Below are 19893 nucleotides of genomic sequence, written 5' to 3'. Positions count from 1 at the left end.
CTGGGATCCACAGCGTTATAGGCCAACGCTTAAGCCGCTCGACCATCGTGGTGGACCAATATAAATATAGTCATATAAGTAAATATTAATAAATCAATTTTAAATAGGTACTATTTTAGTGTCATCAATAAGATTAACTTTCCATATTGTTTATACCATATTTTTTTTCGACCATGTCCGACCTTAATAGGTCGGACATGGTTGATTAAACGTATTTACGAATTTACTAAAGTAAATATATAACGTGACCAACAGGACCTTTAGAAGAAACGCATTTAAGTTGTGTAATGAATGCGTATTATAATTACATAGTAATTTGTCGAATATTTCTGGGAGTGCTTTGTATCTACAGCATCTATGAACCGTACGCCACTGAAAATAAAATAAAAATGTTTTTGTGTGATTTCATTTTATCTGGGATATATCTAAAGACATATATTTTTTTAAATTCTGTCTATTTGATCCAAACATTACTGGATGGAAATGGTTGATACATTTTAGAGTTCCATTCTTGTTATTTTAAAAGGTTCTTCCGAAGTTAAGATAAAATAACGAAACATCACAAGTAAATTAAGTATTCAGGTAGCAACGGTAGATTGGTGAGGTGAGTTGCGGGTACACGGAAGCGCGCCTTGATCCACGCGTTCTCTATCTCATTGATTTGAAAAAAGCAAATCGAATCAGTCTCTTTTTTCATTCTGTTTATAATTTTTTATTTGTTTCTTTGTTAAACACCACAACATGCCGTCAAACCCAATTACAGTGGCAAAACTCACAGGCTTGAGGAATTTATATAGATATTAGATTATGTAAATATATTTTGACCTCAACGGGAATCGAACCTGGAGCTCCCAGATGGAAGCCAGTACCTGACGAGAGCCGCCAATAATTATATTCGGTTTACGATGTATTTCTGTGTTTGACGCGAACTACGAGTATCACTGGTATTTTATAAAACTAACCATCATTGAGTCTATAGTTTGGAATGACCAAGCGAAAGAGCTCAAAAATTTAAATCATCAATAGTTTTGTTGACTCGCCAAACCTACTCGAAAGGGTGGGTTTCCATTGTCCATCAAGATTTACGCGAAACCAAACTTTGTACCATATCAGTCGTAGCGGTTCTAATTATGCACAAAACTCTTTTATTCGGCGCTCTTGTTTAAATTATAATATGTATTTCTCCACCGTTGATCCTTTTAATAATTCACATGTTTCATTTAAACGCGCTATCTCCAAAATTTTGTATTAATAGATATATTTTTTTATAATACTTTTTTTTGTATATAATTTAATTATTCATTATTCTTCCTCATTTTTCTCATGTAATTTCTTTATATTTATGTTATTCTTACTCTCTATATTGTTAGGCTTAACTATATTATAATGTATACATGGAAACTTTGCTGGTTGCAATAACTTTTCATCATTATATTTAAAAATTTTGTAATCAATATGTAACTGTTTGTTTCCTTAATAAATAAAACAAAAAAAAACGTAGTAAAACTATTCATATCTCTAAATTATGATTTAAGTACTAAGTAATAAACTAAGCAAAGACTATAGAGATGTAACCAATAAAACGTACATAGATAGTCGTGAAATTATTGAGAAATGTGGATTCACTTAGTTAGGTTTGTTACGATATCAAAATAATCAGGAGTCCCGTAAGTAATTCAGATTTTAACTGTTCGGCGTAGAGATAAAAAGAAATCGTGCACTCTTTATGCCACGATACTGTGGACATTTTGAATAATAATTTCACTTACTTGATTGGGATGGTAAAATTGTGGAGACGACGGCGAAGAAGAAGAGGACGCCAGCTACAATCTCTTGTGGGAAACTATTTCTTTTGTCTGAGTTATGAAAAAAAAAAACACTTTCTTAATTTGCGGACCAGCGAATCTTGAATCACAATAAAGTTATTAAATTTTTCACACGACTGAATAATATAATACTCTCACATTATTTTTTTATTAACCTTTCATTTATGATATTTATTATTAATATAAAATACATTAAATCTTTTTGATTTTTTAAAAAATTAAAACACATTAATTAGATTCATTAAAAAAATTAATTACTCACTGTAAAGTATAAAGGTAAACCGGTAATAATTGATTTCAATCACTAATAGTTTTAGATCATAGGGTTGTTTTTTCTTCTTTTTTTAAAATGAAAATCAACACTTTCAAATTTGGAAACTATTTATTTTTAACCACACCAATCTATTCCGTTTACAATAATTAAAGACGTTCTTGTTTTTATTATTTGTCAAATTATTTTAACGTTAACTGTCAGTTTAGTGTATCGAAGTTTTGATCGCGCGTTGTAGACAATATAATAATATGCTTTTATTTCTCGCGATCAACTCGCTCGCGCTAGGTCTCAGCGCCGCAGTGTTTATCATGCGACTGATGTTTGCTGGTTAGTTTCCAGCTGGGGGGAAACTGTGTTCAAAACTTCAGTTACTCTAATTTAGTTGATAACGTTTAAAACTCGGTTCAAACAGAATATTGTTTTCAACGGAAACTAAATTATTGTAAATATTGGAAGATGTCGGTTGATATCGATTTTTATTAACTGTATCAATAATTTAAACTGAAGATTTTTGATTTATAAGACCGTTTGGTATTATAAAATCAAATTTTGATTACGGTATCATAATTGATTTAGTATGCTTGAATTAGGGTTTGCAAACTTTAAATCCCGTTCATTTTCTTAATCCTTAAACTTTGGGATTGAAAGTTGTTAAAATTATTGACAAAAACGCTTGTTTTTAATTAACATAATGAAAGTGACTGTACAATATTTCGTAAAAAATATATGATCAATCAAGATACTACTAGGTATTAAATGTGACATTTCAGTATTATATATATTTTTTTAAATTACCATTATTTAGGCGCGATATGGAGTATATAATATGATTATGCTGCGTGATGCTTTTCCATTTCCGGTTGTTCGTATATAACTCAAAAACTACTGGACCAATATTGATGAAACTTATACAGCTTATAGAATATAGATCAATTATTATCCGTAATGGTTTTAAAACAAATCCCAGTAATATTCTGAAGATAGTTTCATGACCCGAAACAGCTATTAACTCGATTATCGTAGAATTAATGACACAGGTTGTTTTAAAACGATAATAATGGTATTCTACCACGTTAATGGCAATTCAATTAACATACATTATTCGAAGCAATTTATAAGAGTGTGCATTTCGATATATCAAAGTGTTTTAAAGTTACAAAATATTTTTTTTTGAAAATAATGCTTTAATAAGTAGTCAGATATAAGTCGTAGAGTGGTGAGGTGAGGTGCAGGTTGTCGCATGTGTATTTTATTTATAAATTTAATATTATGTCGGTACCATATGCTAAAAAAATAATATACATAACACTTCTGAGGAAATATATATTAACCAATAATAAATTAGTATGTTCAATAAAAATATTTTTTCATTCTTAACGGCCCCCACATGCTCAGCGTAGGTCAAAATGGAGCTTTTATGGTATTTTCAGAGCATAACCCTGGACATTCCTTAAACGTTGTAGATAATCGATTTATATAATTTTAAAGCATTATTATCCTTTATATTTATTTTAAACATTTGATGACTGCATAAAGTATTTTTATTACATAAAATATTATTCTATTACACCCCTCGTTCTAATGTTTTACAATATAGTAATATTTCAGTACATCCATGTGCAGTGGTGTTAAGATTTTTTAAATTTATTAATTTTAAACGCATTTAAAAAACCATTAGTAAAATTAATGTTAAAATTATATAGTGACATATTTACGATAAAAAAATATATTTTATAATCTTTGTGATCCCAAATTTGACAAGAATTAGACATTTTATTATTCAAAAAATGGGCAAGATTAACACATTTAAAGATAATTCTAAAGATACTAATTATAAGCTATGTCTTTGACCATTCAAATGTGATAAGCATCATACGAATAATGATTGCTTTATAATAATTATTGACCTAAGAATAAGGTAGTATTTTTGGAAATACGCCATTTCTATTGGCATTTATTTCCCAGTGGTTAAGCTACAACATACGGCCGTAGCCATAATTTGACAAACGATAAATGAAGTAGGGAGTAAGATCATGGTAACGCGCCTGTTTGAACATGTACCGTTTTTAAAACAAAATATTTTTTTTCGGTTAGGAAGGACACACGGTGGAAACCCAAAAATCAACTACGACAAAAAACAACCGTGAAAGCCTCAAACATTATAATATTATAAGTAAATAGTTTCAAATCCGTAACGAAAAATACGATAGTTGTTTTGACAATATTATTTAATCCGATCAGATAGAATCATGCGAACTTGTCACTTGAATAAGCCGACTTTTAAGTTCAAGTGCGATTGTCGAGCCAAAGCTGTTTCGTTATGCAATACAATTATTGTATGAAATTACTACGGCTTATAATAGACTTCACTTAGTATTATATATTTATATCCAAGCTAATCTATAAATACATTATTACTTATGTAATATTTTAATTTATAAGATATCTACCTAAAATAATGTAGGTAATTTTTTTTTCTTTTATGGTGGAATTGTCAATTCTTGCATTGGATTAATAAAATAAAACACACTAATAATAATATGTATTAGTCAGTTTCGTCCCTAACCAAAGTGCCGCCTTTAGGCCAGCTTAGAAAGCCGTTCCTTTTTATTTTTAATCTCTAATTGTTAACGCCCACGATGGCTGCTCGGCTTAAGCGTTGGACTATCACGCCGTGGGTCCCAGGTTTGAATGCTGTGTCTGGCAAGTACACATATTGTTTTTCAATTTGTGTGTGAGTCAGGGTATGGACCTAAAGTTGAGTAATTGGCTGACATCCATTTCTCGTAAAAAAAAAAACAAAATCTGTTAATACAACCCTCTACTCTGTGGAAACCCATATGATCCTATTAGGATCGGACATGGTCGAAAAAAAATTGCATGCTAAGTTGTTAAGTAGGTACATACATACCTATTTTATAATCTTAAATAGAAAAATCGAACAGAAATTTCGGAAAAATTACGTAATATTATTATGTATCATCTACTATTATAATCTACTGACGATCTGTGAAATCTACTCTCAAATACGTTTTAGGTACATAAGACAAGACAAGCTTGGAGGCCCCATGTGATTAAAAAAACTGAGATGTCTTTCTATCGTAGTATTTATGAATGCTTTCAAAAGTTGTAATCATCGTACTTGTTCCTTCATTTGCCGCCCTTAAGCAACGCATGATCTTTCTACCCCCACGGGATGTTACTGGTACTAGTTCCACTTATTTTAATAATATTCAGTACTGGTTTCGTCTGCTTCAAAGAGGCATTGTCAACTAAAAGCCTTTCAGCAGTCGAAACCGATCCTGACTATTATATATTGACGTCATATTATGAAGTTTTGCAGAGGTGTCGCGAGTTTCGAAAAGAACTAAGTACACGTATTTTATGTAAGTTGAAAGTAAGTATTATAAAAATACTAATTACAACAGTATTCCAAGTAAACATTTAATTTATAATATGAGTAAGTATACTTTGACACAACAATAACAGTTTGTTTAAATAATAATATCTTACAATGTTTCTTTAATCGAAAACATTTTAGTAGAATTTATGAAGGGGACTTTAGTCTCAGTGATGATATAGCCACCACTTTTATGATTACTACCACAACCACTGACCTCTTACATTGAACTAACATATGAAAATATTTTTGGGAATGGCACATTATTTCTTGCCAGAATATCTTTTTGAAAATTTATAAAGTAGGACAATACGCAGAAATCCACAAATAATTAATATTAAAATTTGATCAAAACTAAAAAAAATAATATGTACATGTGAAATTAATTTTCTACTACCTATCATAATTTTATTACTCCTGTAGTTAACTAACTATTGATACGCTTGACTCTAAATTCTTAAGGTTTCTAGTTTACATCCCGCGGCTGGATAAAATTCACACATGTAGGGTCACGTGATATGTTCAATTAAGACCTGCGCATCTCTTCTTTACACAAGGCTGTTATCGGCGGCTTTTTTGATATTTTTTATCATATTTATGTATTAAAGTATTATAATTGTTACAATTAGTTAGCCGTCTACACTGTCAAAACTGTCCATCTTGCTGTAAAAGTTAACACAGCCAAGAGAGGTGGTGTTAAAACATAGCACTTTTTGACAGTTCAAACGGTTAACTTATTGTAACAATTAACCGCCTCAATACATACATATGATAAACTACCCTCGATAGTCTTGTGTATAAAATAGATGGACTGGTGTTGTGCGGGTTGGTTGTAGGTTGGTGAGTCTATTAACTTTAATATCATAGTTTTCAATTTATTACATTTATTTCAGACAGGTGTTTCTTTAATCGCGCACTTATATGACACATCTATGTAGGCTGTTATTGCAGTTAAATCTCTAGAAAATTAAAAAAAATATCAAAAGAGCCATTTAGATTAAAAAGAGAACTTATTCATTTTGCTTTGCCATTGCAGCTTGGTCTACTATGCATGTAGGCTACAATCAGTCGTGTGGCAGCACTGGCAAGATAATATGGCACAAGTACACAGTATAACGGGTCCCGATAGTTTTGTTCTACCTCTAATTATAAAGATTATGGCTGTGAAAAACGGTTAGCGATGAATTGGCGGTAGAGCATGCCCGGAGATGTTTATGGCAATCACGATTTTCCGACGGCGACGTGATTGCAACTTGCGGTACACCGAACTCAGTGGCACCCTCTCTGTGAATCAATAAATTGTTTAACAATGCATATTCACGTAAAAATGCTTTCCTTTGATTGGATATAATAAATTAGAGAGTATTTTTTATCTTAAGGCCGAATTACACTGACAGAGTGTCAGATACTAACGGCGATCGCTTGCATCGTTCACTGGAATGGTAGCCAAAATAGAATAATTTATATTTTTTGTTCGCGACTCAATCAGTGATCGGTGATAGCTGAGTCGGAGTTCACCGCATGTTCTCGATAATATAAACTATTCCATTTTGTCCTCGACTCTATGTCATGATCCAAAAATGATATTTTAAAATCGGAGACAATCGGTGCAGGCCGCAGACGATTGGCTTGATAGTCTGCCGGTTTAGTTTGAGCTTTATTAATGATATTGATATTAATACTAGAGTTTTCTAAGAGGCAGGATGCGCTATAGCAAAATTGAGCAGTCGGTAGAATGAAGACACGCCTTTGTGAGAAATTTGCATGTAATGTAGTGCATACTCTCTCTATCTGTAACCATATATGTTGTTAATTAACTTTTTTTTTTATTAGATTAATATAGATTTAAAAATATAACATTCTAATTATTGAACATACATAATTTTGAAAACACTTATTTCTTTCGCACCCATGCACATGTGCATGAAAACAATGTAATGAAACCCGAGAGATGCGGTTCGATGCCTGCGGGGTGGGGTGTCTTAATTTTCCAAAAAAGATTTTTTCTATTGGTTATAATATATTTTCTCAGAATTGTTTTCAAAATTAGGTATATATGCTGTTGGTACAAATACAACGCATTATTGTTTTTTTTTTCCTGTGGCTTTAGTTTTTATTTTCTGTTTTGCCATTTTTTTCTAGCTTTCCAAGATTGAAACCGGAATCCAGATTCGTCATGACTTGTTTTTTGTATTATGCCAATTTTTCTAGCGGCAATTCGGTGTTTTTTTTAAATAAAGGACAATGTTCGTTTTTCAAAATAAAATAAGACAGCGCAGCATGCTCACATAAACCACTATCCTTTAAAATAAAGAACGAATGGTCACGTATTCCTATTGTCAATATTATTCAAACATTCATCGAACAGACAGTTCTGTTTTGGTTCACGGAAAATAGATCGCCGTGGACAGTTATATTGTATGTGGTCGAGAAATGAATTACATAAGTATACATTATTGCAAATTGACGTCCGTCCTTTCCCCTTTCCCAGCACAAATAATTTATTAACTGTATCCGATATCTGATGATGATACGAAAACTGTAGACGTAAACCTCAGAGTAATAATATAAAGAGAGTGCGTATCGTTCGCCTATAATATGAAGCCGTGTTTCTTGCATATAACGCATAGTAGAACCTCAATTTTATTATAATTGCCTAACTTAAGGCCATTGGACCCGTTTTTTCCTGTCTTCTCAGAATCGTGGAAATGGCAAGGACGTTTAACACGAATTGACACATAATAAACACTTTATTTATTTAAAATCTAATAAATAATATTCAAATAACACTTTTTGTGTCATTAAAATTTTCTGATTCGCTTTACTTTTTAAAATAAATGACAAATAGTCGGTCCTGTTTTCGAAATTGGCCAAAACGACTGTCACGCCACAGTGAATTTTTGAACTTAATAATAGTTTTGCAGGTATATATTGTATGAAAGAAATGGGTAAAACAATATATTTCATTGATTAACTCACGTACTTTTTTTAATTTCAGAAAAATAAAGATTTTAAAGCCATTTTAGTTTGAGTATACATCAGCCAATTTTGAATGATTTTTTCTCACAAAATAATATATACTGCACAATAAAAATATTTTTTTATTATAATATAACATTTTCGTAATACTATAAATAATAATTAACAATGAAAAAATAAATAAAACCCTATAAATTCGGTACAATTAGTGACGCTATATTACCAAAACACGTCGTACGTTTTCATGTATTTATCCTATTTTCAGACAATTTAGATATATAATTATTTTGCAAAATTAACAAAAAGAGACCATTTGATCGATTAATCCATATAGTTTTTATAATTTCTCATTTCTAACCTTAGTAGGCTTCTAAATTTCAACGGGTGAGGACGTCTTTTTTTTCCAAAATTTTATCCGTCATGAACAGTATTTTAACTCATAGAAAAATGACCTTTACTCGCATTGCAGTAACAATCAAATTGGCAAGACCACATGACGTAGACCAGGTGTTATAATTTGTGTTGACAAATCAAACATCATAAAATACCAGTGAATGTCAAACTGAGAAAAATGTAGTTATATTATATTATTTATTATCTTGTAATACAAATGGTTGCAGCATGTGAGATATTGTAAGATAATTGAATCTTATAACCACGATGGCTACAAAGAAGTCCTAAAGGTATTCGTTCGGTGCAACATTTATAAAAAAAAATATTTTGGACTTGAGCAGTTTAGATAAAATATAGGTGGACTTTAATTATTTTGATAAATACCTACTTTTATTTTGATAAATACCTACTTGACAAATAGCGATTTGAAAAACTTTGCATGTACTTAATACAGTTTTTATGTACCTGGGTCGCCATGTTTTGTTATTTTCAAAGGGACGTATCCAGGAGTATGTTTATTGGCATTATCAATAGAAACAAAATAATATTATTTTTCAAGATCTATTTATTATCGATCTTAAGTGGTTTATGTCACAAATAGTAAATTTGTAGAAAATTTAAAGTAAAATACGTTTTCGAATGCTGTCATAGTAATGGCCACTGAAACATGTGTCATAATTTTCCTAATCGTCAAAATAATAATAAAATAAGTGTTTTGGGGCACAAAATCACGTATATGTTTTATGATGTATGTATTTTTCAGATGGTTTGTGGTAAAATCTTTTTTTTTCATACTGCCACAATTCAACTATTCATAATTAATTGTTTGTTAAATTTTTCATTGTGCACTTTGACTTAATAGGTAGGTGATAAAGATTTTACCTTACTTTATTGTATTAGAATTAGCTGCTTTCGTTGTCAGTGTATATTTGAGGAGTGCGCATCCTGACGATGTCGAAAGGCGAAACCAGGATCGCATAAAACGACTCAAATGAAATAGTACAAAACTTTTAGAATTTAATATATTTAATGCCGAGTTGAATTGAATGGAATCACCTTAGGCATTTATTAGTAATTATTTAACTCAAGTAAAACATATATTGAGGTAAGAACCTATTTCATTGAATAATAAAAACAATATTACTCTTCACATCACAAGTGACAAGATTTATATGAATTGTGTATTGCCTGAACTCGCTGATCCTAGACTAATACGGTCGATGGATATAAGAAACCCTCAATATAATAATTATCAAGTTAACAATTAATATCTATCAATATAATAATATCAATTATCAATTAATAGCTATCAATAGAAAAGAAAATAAAATTATAAAAAAAAAACAATTTATAATAGTTATACTAATACATTGCATACCGTTAAACCAATACACTAATTAAGGAACCAATTATTAATTTTCTATACACTAATGTTCCGAAATCCTCCACGGCGACCAAAACGTACTGCCGTCAAATACATGCTATTATAATAATTGTTTCTTAAATCATAATTGTTGTGTACTAAATTTAAAAAAAAAAACGTTCCTCGACAAATATTCATTGAATTGCTTTCTTTTATGAGTCATTTTTTTATAATTCAATAAAAACGCAATAATAACAGAAATCTTTCATGCCATCTTGTGAATGTTTTAAACTTATAATTTGTAATGTTAGCTTATGAAAATGAATAAAATTATATTTGTTTACACTTTCGTGTTTTTAGTATTAGATTTTTTTTTGAAAAATATTTGCACTGAATTTGAACCTAAATATGATAGGTTCAAGAAAAGGTGTCACTTCACAAATTCAGCATATCAATAATATGAGGTTCTTATTTAGAGGTCTACTATTTTTATTCTTATAATTTATTCTACCGACTACAAAAATGTTTATAAAATTTGTTAGGAAAAAAATATTATTAATTCAACACTTTTAAAACCTCTGATTTCGTATCTACTACGCGAGAAGCCGAGCGAAGTGATTTTTGTTTTTTTACGCTTCGAGCATTGTTATTTTTCATGGCGCTTACGTCAAATTTGATTCTTGCGAATAAACCCATACGCCTTAACTATGAAACGTTATACCATCATGTTGTTTCTCAGTACGGCTACCAAATTTGAACATAACATAATTAACCATATTTTTAACTAATAATTACCATTAAAATTAAATTTAACACAAAAACAATAAATTTCAGCAATACGTGCTCGCGGTTTTTATATGAATGGAGTTATTCAAACCAATATTTACCGGCGACGTGTACAAAAAATATTTAATTCAGCCGTAGAAATTCTATCTTACTCTAACACATATTGCGAAGAATATAAACGTGGCGAATGTTTTTTTACTCGCATTTATGGTTCGTTTTTTTTCAGGCCTTGACGTAAACACTATTATACCCAATATTATGTATTACACCTATGCATGGAAAAAAAATACTTGTTTGAAAAATGAATTGTGAATGAATTTTTTGTCGGGTCTGCCGAATAGCATGGTCTATTCTAACGCCATTACAATAAAGGTGATATTGCTATAAATTCCTGATGCCTTTTGTCGGGTCTGCCGAATGGTTCGGTTCGAAGGCGTTCGCTCAAATGAACATTGACATTAGAAACACTGTTCTAACGACATTACAATAAAGGTGATATTGCTATAAATTCCCGATGTGTGATATCGCATAATGGAAATTGCGTGACGTCTACCTATATATGTGCGAATGTCGCTATGCGTGAATTTACTAATTGCTAGAGCTAACTGTATTGCGTTGTCCATTAATAATGTCATTGCACCTATGTAACTAATTTGATAATTTGTTCTCAGAATAGGCACGCCAATGGATCGGTGTGCCCCAGCGTAACATTTTCTTTGTGCAGAAAATACATTTCACCTTTTTTCATTGTCAAACTAAGGCAAACGAAATACGAATTAATTGCTTGTCGTCGATTAATTAAAAGTACGAATTGATTGGGCCGGATGTGATTATTATGCCTGAAACAAAATTAAATACAGCATAGCATTGACCCCAAATTTTGTGCATTGAGAAACCAATTTGACAGTTGATTTAAGAATTTAGATTGTGGCGCCATTATTATGAAATCTAACAATTCAGTAAATAGTTAGTCTTCATTTTATTTTTACAACGTTTTTATTAGCTTGTATTCTTGTTTGTCTGATGGTTGTTTGTCCAGTACAAATCTTGCAATCAATTTTTAGCTAACTTCCCGAATAGCTACACATTTGAAACTTTTAGAATATCTATATCAGAACACGATGCCAATGCATTCTTTTAATATTTTTAGCCATCTTTAAGTTCAATTGAATTAATGTTTAGTTAATTCTGTTTTGTATGGAAATTTATTTCGGAAAAATCCGTAAAAAGTAAAAGACTATTATTGGTTGCTAAGGAGGTGGTCCTAGCAATTAAATTATTAATATATACGTGCGTTACTATGGAAATCAATATGAAATGTCAAAATGACATTTCAGTATTCTATAATATTTATCAAGTACCTATTTTTATCAAGTACAAAAAAAGTATTTATTAATACATAGAATTGTCAAGTTTATATTCAACAGAATATTTAAAAACGTGGTAAGTATATAAAAAAATCTTTTTATCTTGTATTTTTTTTAATAAATTCATGTCTAATAGTGGAACAATAATTTATACTCAACATAAATTATAACATGACGTGTAGATGCGATTTCTTCTAATGCACAGGAATTAGGCAGGGATAATATATTGTGATTATTTCACCAACGTTAGTTTAGTGTACATTGAACGCTAAAGAAGCGCCCATCGTGTAACGATTAAGGTGACCATTCGATATAATTAGCATGCTATTTAAATGTGGTAATTAAAAAGTAATTATCTAGTCAGCAGTCAATGTGTTAATGCGTATCGTGGTCGCATTTGTATGAAATGTTCGTACCCATGGATGGTCAATAAATGCATGTTATTTTTTATGTGTGTTCCAGTAAATGGATTAATTCGTTAATTCTCAAAATAACCTACCTTTAAATCTTTTTCTTTTGACCATGTCCGATCCTAATAGGATCATATGGGCCTCCACAGAGTGGAGGTTTGGTATAAACAAATTTTGGTTTTACGAGAAATGGATGTTAGCCACATGCTTAATACTTTGGACGCCGAAGACGCACCTGGCGCGTAATGACCAGGCGGCCGATCGATGTAATACAAAATCATTATCTAGTCAGCAGCGAATGAGTTGATTACATAAAATAATGATTTTCCTCTGCTTAAGTAAATTATTTACATACACTGTTTAATCAGTTTGCATTATCTGTGGCAGGAAATACATAGGTACTGTGGTTAAGGCTATACAGCTAAAATCATTATCTAGTCAGCCAAGACATTTTCCTTGGCAGTGGTAAAAAATATGATCCTACCAACTTTATAGGGATGCAGTCTTATCCTGAACACATTCTTAAATAAAATGAATTATATATATTCAGTGACGTCCCTAGATAAAATGCCGCCCCTAGCCAGCGCCAAAATGCCGCCTCTAGCCAGCGCCAAAATGCCGCCTCATTTTTTTATACAGTATTTTTATCATCCTTTCATGAGTCCAATGTATAAGTCTAAGAAATGTGTTGTATGGATAGCTACATTACTAACAAAATATCAGACTAATTATTCACAAATCTGCTCGTGTCATTTTTGGTCACCAAGGACGTCGAACGGCAACGGAAGTAAACTAGATATCGCGAACCCGATAAAATCGGTGACCTGATTTTTTTAACGGAAAGATATTTTCGTTATTACTAAGTTTAGGCAGCTATTTCTATATATTCCAAATGATTCTCCTCGATTTGCCGCCCTTCGAGTAACTGCCGCCCCCAAGCGACGCTCAATCTGCCTACCCCCACGGGACGTCATTGTATATATTATGTCAGCATAAAATTCCTAATAATTAACGAGAATTAAGATATTTTCAATGTATATTAGTAATATGGGTTTACTAAAATGATATTACTTTTGGATAGTCGACGTAGATTGGTATGTAGTAGGTAATTATTACTTAATTGTTTTTGAACAGTTGGAACTTTAAAAAATAGACAGACCGCGGAATAGGTTTCAAAATAAAATAATACCATTGCTGAAGTTATTTATTTGGCGCAAGTTCATGTTTAATTGAGAAGAAAACATTACTGTCAATCACATCACTGTCAGACAATGCTAATGTACCCACTTACTTAATGTCGCGTATTATATTGCTGTGCAGATAAAAAATATTTCATCATACATTATTCATCATCTTGTTTTAGCTCCAAATACTCAGCTTAGGACCCACAAATCCAGTGTCGTCCCGTGGGTGAAGGCAGACTACGCTTTGCTTATTATAAAGGGCGGTGAATGAAGAAACAATTAATACAAATATTACAACTTTTGATGGTGGTTTTCAATGAAGCAGAGATCGCGTTTATCAGTTTAAAAAAAAATCAAACGATAAAATTTTTTGACAACATAACTGTTGTTGTGTTGTAATGGCGGTTAGTCAACGTTGGCAAAGGGTGACTCTAAATCTGTCAGCCCAGATATCACCACATACCTAAAACCACTGCTTTTTGAGGGTAGATTTCGTAGAAATGCTCTAATTCTCAAGTACATGGTGATCGTCAATATAAAGATTTTTGGCGTATTTGTCTGTTTAATATAGCCGAAAATAAATAATAAAATAGGTAAGTACCTAACGATTTTTTAGACAATTTGTAAATAAATATGGAAGGGAACGGTATTCTAAATCTGCTCAAGGGCGGCACTTTACCTAAGGATGTCATTACACGAATCTGTTGTACAGTATTATACATAAACGCGTGTCCTAATATATAAAGCGTTTTTATTAAGTATGTGGCGAACGGCGACGGAGACCCTCCGGGCTATGTTTCATTTACAATTAAAAGTGGAAGAAATCTCTTCCTCAACATGCAGGATTTAAACCAAGACCAATCTTTATAAAGATTTATTTTGAATTAAAACCCAAATGGTAGGTATGTTAGCTACGTATATCTACGACGTACTATGGTAGTATCATCATCATCATCATCAGCTGGGGTCGATCCATTACTGGTTGAAGGTCTCCCCTAGCTCCATCCTCTCTTCTCGGTTCCTAGTTCTTTGTTGCCACGTACATCCATAGAACTTTATGAGTTCGTCTATCCAGTGGTCTAAAAATTATCGACCCATGATATATTATTCATAATAATAATTATTATCAATTATATTAATATTAGTAAAGTTGGGAAAAACAATATTATTCGAATTTGACTTTGAAGTCCTTGAGATACGGTTTGCTCTTTCTTCTTCGCGTGAGGATATATTCTACTAATTTATTTTCCCTTTTCTTGTCGTTGGTCGTTCCTGTTTTTATTTACTGGTCATACCCGCGCGTAAATTTTTTATGTATGTAATTTGGGATTCTTTTGTCTTCATTATGGATTTGCCTTTTGACAGTTTCAGATGTAGCCTATGATTTGACGTTTCTAATTATCTAAAAAATTATCTTGGACGAACGTTAAGTGATAGTTAAGTGAACGTTAAGTGATCAGTGATTATGGCGCAACATCTGAATTACCGTGAGGAGGATATTCTAAAAGCAATGGACAACAGACGGCGAAGCAGAACTGCTACAGGAGGAAAAGTTCAACGTAGGTACGAGCGTCGATTAAGATGCTAATGTTTGAGGTATCCTCGTTACGTACCTTATTTCAGCAGGGGGACCAGCAAGGAGTGCCACAACGCCCAAAAAACAATTCTTGCCCCTATGGTCGTAGAGTTAGATCTAAATGACAAGTTGCGTCGGTGCGACCACTCGTCATCAGCTAACCATCTGACAAAGAGGACCATCGCGGCCCTCCAGAATGCGATGTTTTCCCATCGGGACAGCTTCTGAAAGCGTATGCAAGGGTTAGTGGATTGGGAAACCAATCCTCAAAAAATCATAACAGCGATGAGCCTGTACCAAAAAATCGAAGGGGGTTTTGGGGACAACACATAATAAAATTTGCGAGAACATGACTCAGATCCTTACCGGAAGGATACCTTCACTCGGGAGGCACTATCAAGGATTCCTCCGAGCTTAAAGCCCGGAAGGCCCTCGAACTCAAATTATGGCCGGGGTACTCCCAAGGGGCGACGTCCTGTGGGAAGGGAGTTCTCCATCGGAGGTACGGGCTCCACCAGGGATCCGTACTCTAAGCGAAGGTGACCGCATCTGGACGACCAATAACATTGGGGACCGCTTAAGAGACTTTCGTGGAGTCTGGATGGCGTAGTGTACCCCCCCCCCCCCCAACATTGGTAAAAAATAATAGCCGTAGCCCGCATACCTTTTGTGCGGATACCACTATTGGTAAGTCCTTCTTTACTTTTACGGAAAGATTTTAAAACGCAACAATCAGCAGAGGTCACTCTCGAGATCGAGGACTTAAAGAACTCAGGGGTTCTAGAAGAAGCGGGTCAAACCCCCAGTTTTTCTCTCAACCCTGTTTCTGATCAAGAAAAAAGACGGGGCTCTATGCCCTGTTTTCAACCGAAAGCGTTTGAATGCGTTCCTACAGCCAAAGCCATTCAAACTAATTCACCATTACGAGGTTGCAGCCGTCTTACAAACAGAAGACTGGCTAGTAATAATAGATCTAAGCCAGGCGTCCCTCCAGGTACCAATGGCTTCTCAACATCGTCGATTTGTTCGACTAGCCTATCAAGGGGAGCTCCTACAATTCACGTGACTCCCGTTCGTGCTGCCAACCGCTCCGATTATGTTGGCATCCCTGACCAATTGGGTCGCCGAACGCCTACGAAAGAATGGCTGAGAATATTCACTAACCTAGACGACTTCTTAGTAGCCAACCAATACGAGAAACAGTCTCGGTTCAGGTGGAATACAGGATAACCTTCTTACAGTCTTTAGGGTGGTTAATAAATATTAAAAGATCCTGTCTGAACCCAAGCCAACAATGAGGGTCCCTGGACATCACGTAGGACACACACACCAAGCGGAGGTTCCTGTCGCCGGAGAATTGTGTAGCACTCCGTCACCATCTGCTAATGCAGGTACAAAAAGGCAGTTGGTCCCTCAGACAGGCACATATCCAATCCCTTCTGGGGCGACTCAACTTCACATCCTACCTCCACGAGGAAGGTTGCATTGCCGACGGCTACAACGCTCCAGTCATCAATATGGCCGAGGTCCCATCCTCGCCAATTGATGACAATCCCACCACAGGCCCAACGGGACATCACGTGGTGGCTCTAGGCGATAGGATCCTCAGAGTTGACATAACGCAGGTACAAAAAGGCAGTTGGTCCCTCAGACAGGCACATATCCAATCCCTTCTGGGGCGACTCAACTTCACATCCTACCTCCACGAGGAAGGTTGTATTGCCGACGGCTACAACGCTCCAGTCATCAATATGGCCGAGGTCCCATCCTCGCTAATTGATGACAATCCCACCACAGGCCCAACAGGACATCATGTGGTGGCCCTAAGCGAAAGGATCCTCAGATTTGACACAACGCGGGTACAAAAAGGCAGTTGGTCCCTCAGGCAGACACATGTTCAATCCCTTCTGGGGCGACTTAACTTCGCATCCTACCTCCACGAGGAAGGTTGCATTGCCGACGGCTACAAAGCTCCAGTCATTAATATTGTCGAGGTCCCATTCTCGCCAATAGACGACAATCCCACCACAGGCCTAACAGGACATCATGTGGTGGCTCCAGGTGATAGGCTCCTCAGAGTTGACACACATCAATCACTTCCTGATGACAGACGCAGCTGACACAGGCTAGGGAGCCCAACTGAATGAACACCACCTATCAGGTACGTGGGAACAAGACCAGTTACCATGGCATGGCATTCCAACAGGAAGAAAATGTTTGCAATTCAATCTCAGGTACAATCAATCATAGGATCAGATCTGCTTCTGCAGACAGACAACGAAACAGTGGTGCCATACATCAACAACGAGGGCGGCACAAAATCTGTCACCCTCCTAAACCTATGCCGACAGACACTAGTATTTACCAGTCTAGCCAACATCATGTTTACTACATTATACACAACTGCGTGGCAGATCATCTCTCCCGCAGACAACTCATTCCCGAATGGCACCTCATCAACACCGCAACCACCCCCCTGTTTCTGTTCCCGAGGTGGATTTATTCGCAAGCGAAACAGCACATGTCATTGCAACGTATGTGTCACGAGACGTTACAGACAGTGGCGCGCTGTTTCACGACGCCTTCAGCCGAGTGTATGACTTCAGATTGGCGTGAATATTTCCCCCACCAAACTTAATTTCACGAGTCCTAGCGCACCTGAACTCAGAAAAAGGGAAGTACTTACTAGTGGCACCGAGCTGGAAATAATGCTTTTGGGGAGTGGACTTACGAAAAAGGGCGATAGTACCTCCTTATACAATGCCGCACCTACATACGACACTAGTAGGTATGGAGACCAACCGTCCACCTCCAAGGACCCAGGACCTGTTCCTTCAACTATGGCTAATTTCGGGTGGGGTGGAAATAACATCAAATTGAATGGTGGAAGAAAGGGCACTCCTTACTTTCAGATGGCGGCCTTCGACTCTAAAAACTTACAAACCAGCTTGGAACAAATGGAAGACAATGACATGAGTAACAAGAACCTAATGGATCATAATAGCCCTCAACGAATGGAATTGGCCAGATACCTAGGCAACATGCACAACAAAGAGGGTTTGTCGTACAACACCATCCTGGTGCATAAGTCAGCCATAACCACTTTTTGCAAACCGATTATTATTGTAGATATCAGCATCAACGTGGTAGTACAACACAATATGTTACAGGCAATTTCGGTACATAAAACGAAACCCGTCAAACCACCGGTTTGGGATCCAGGACGAGTGGTAGATCATCTTAGGAAAACAACACCGGTGGAGTACAACCTATTCGAAACCTCTCGCAGGACAGCTACCTACTCGGCTGCTTCTCGCATCGGGACGAAGGGTTCATGGCCTCACACTACTAATAGTAGACAATGGATTGGTGGAAAAACGTGACTACATAATTGTATGGCCAATGTTTGGCGCAAATACAAATACCGCCAAGCATCGTCAATCGGAATGGAAGCTAAGCGCTTCCACGTGTCAAAACATCGACCCAGTATTATTCTGGTTACGGAAACTCGTCTGCATGTCAAACCCTAGGAGAGGGGAAGGTAGGGATATTTCGGAATTATTTATATCTTCAAGAGGATCACCAAAACCAGCCACCAGGACAGTTATAGGGAATTGGATAAGGTCAGTACTCTTGGAAGCAGGGGTACAAGAACCACCAGGCAGTGTCCGCTCAGTGGTGACTTCCTTAAACTGTACATATACCCGATGATAATCTTAAAGAGAGGTATCTGGCGTAGTGAGTCAACATTTCACGACAACTACCAGAGAACGATGGATACACCACCATCAGAAGGGGAAAAGAACCCATTAACTTCTCTATTCAACCATATACATGGAAAGTCACGATGGTCTTTTACCTCGTCAATGAATCATTGTCACATACAGGAATTTGGCATACCCAACACCAGGTGATAACAAACAGATATCTCAAGGACTTCAAAGTCAAATTCGAATAATGAAAGGAGTTTTACCTACCAATAAAACTCTTATTATTCATGTTGACTTTGAAGTCCAGGTAACTTCTACCTGGTTCCTTGAGTCATATCATAATGAAGACAAAAGAATCCCAAATTACATACATAAAAAATTTACGCGCGGGTATGACCAGTAAATAAAAACAGGAACGACCAACGACAAGAAAAGGGAAAATAAATTAGTAGAATATATCCTCACGCGAAGAAGAAAGAGCAAACCCTATCTCAAGGACTTCAAAGTCAACATGAATAATAAGAGTTTTATTGGTAGGTAAAACTCCTTTCATTTTATATTGCAAAATATTTTATCTATGAATATTCTGACAATCGAAGAAAGCCAAGTTCACTTAGTTTATGGT

At 34.8% G+C, this 19893-nt stretch overlaps 1 protein-coding gene across 1 annotated transcript in view; it reads right to left on the bottom strand.

Moving 5' to 3' along the window:
* cyr (cypher) overlaps nucleotides 1–1854 on the bottom strand; it is a 111262-nt gene extending 109408 nt beyond the window's left edge. The window contains exon 1 of the mRNA XM_085948939.1: nucleotides 1770–1854. The gene's annotated coding sequence lies outside the window, so the exon portion shown is untranslated. The remainder of the gene's footprint in view (nucleotides 1–1769) is intronic.
* Nucleotides 1855–19893: the final 18039 nt, after the last annotated feature.

This window comes from Rhyacophila brunnea, unplaced genomic scaffold (assembly GCF_057557595.1).
Source record: "Rhyacophila brunnea isolate RB1 unplaced genomic scaffold, BYU_Rbru_1.0 scaffold_21, whole genome shotgun sequence".
Taxonomy (NCBI): Eukaryota; Metazoa; Arthropoda; class Insecta; order Trichoptera; family Rhyacophilidae; genus Rhyacophila; species Rhyacophila brunnea.
The sequence above is the reverse complement of the archived record's forward strand: the minus strand, read 5'-3'. Positions and strand labels throughout refer to the sequence as shown.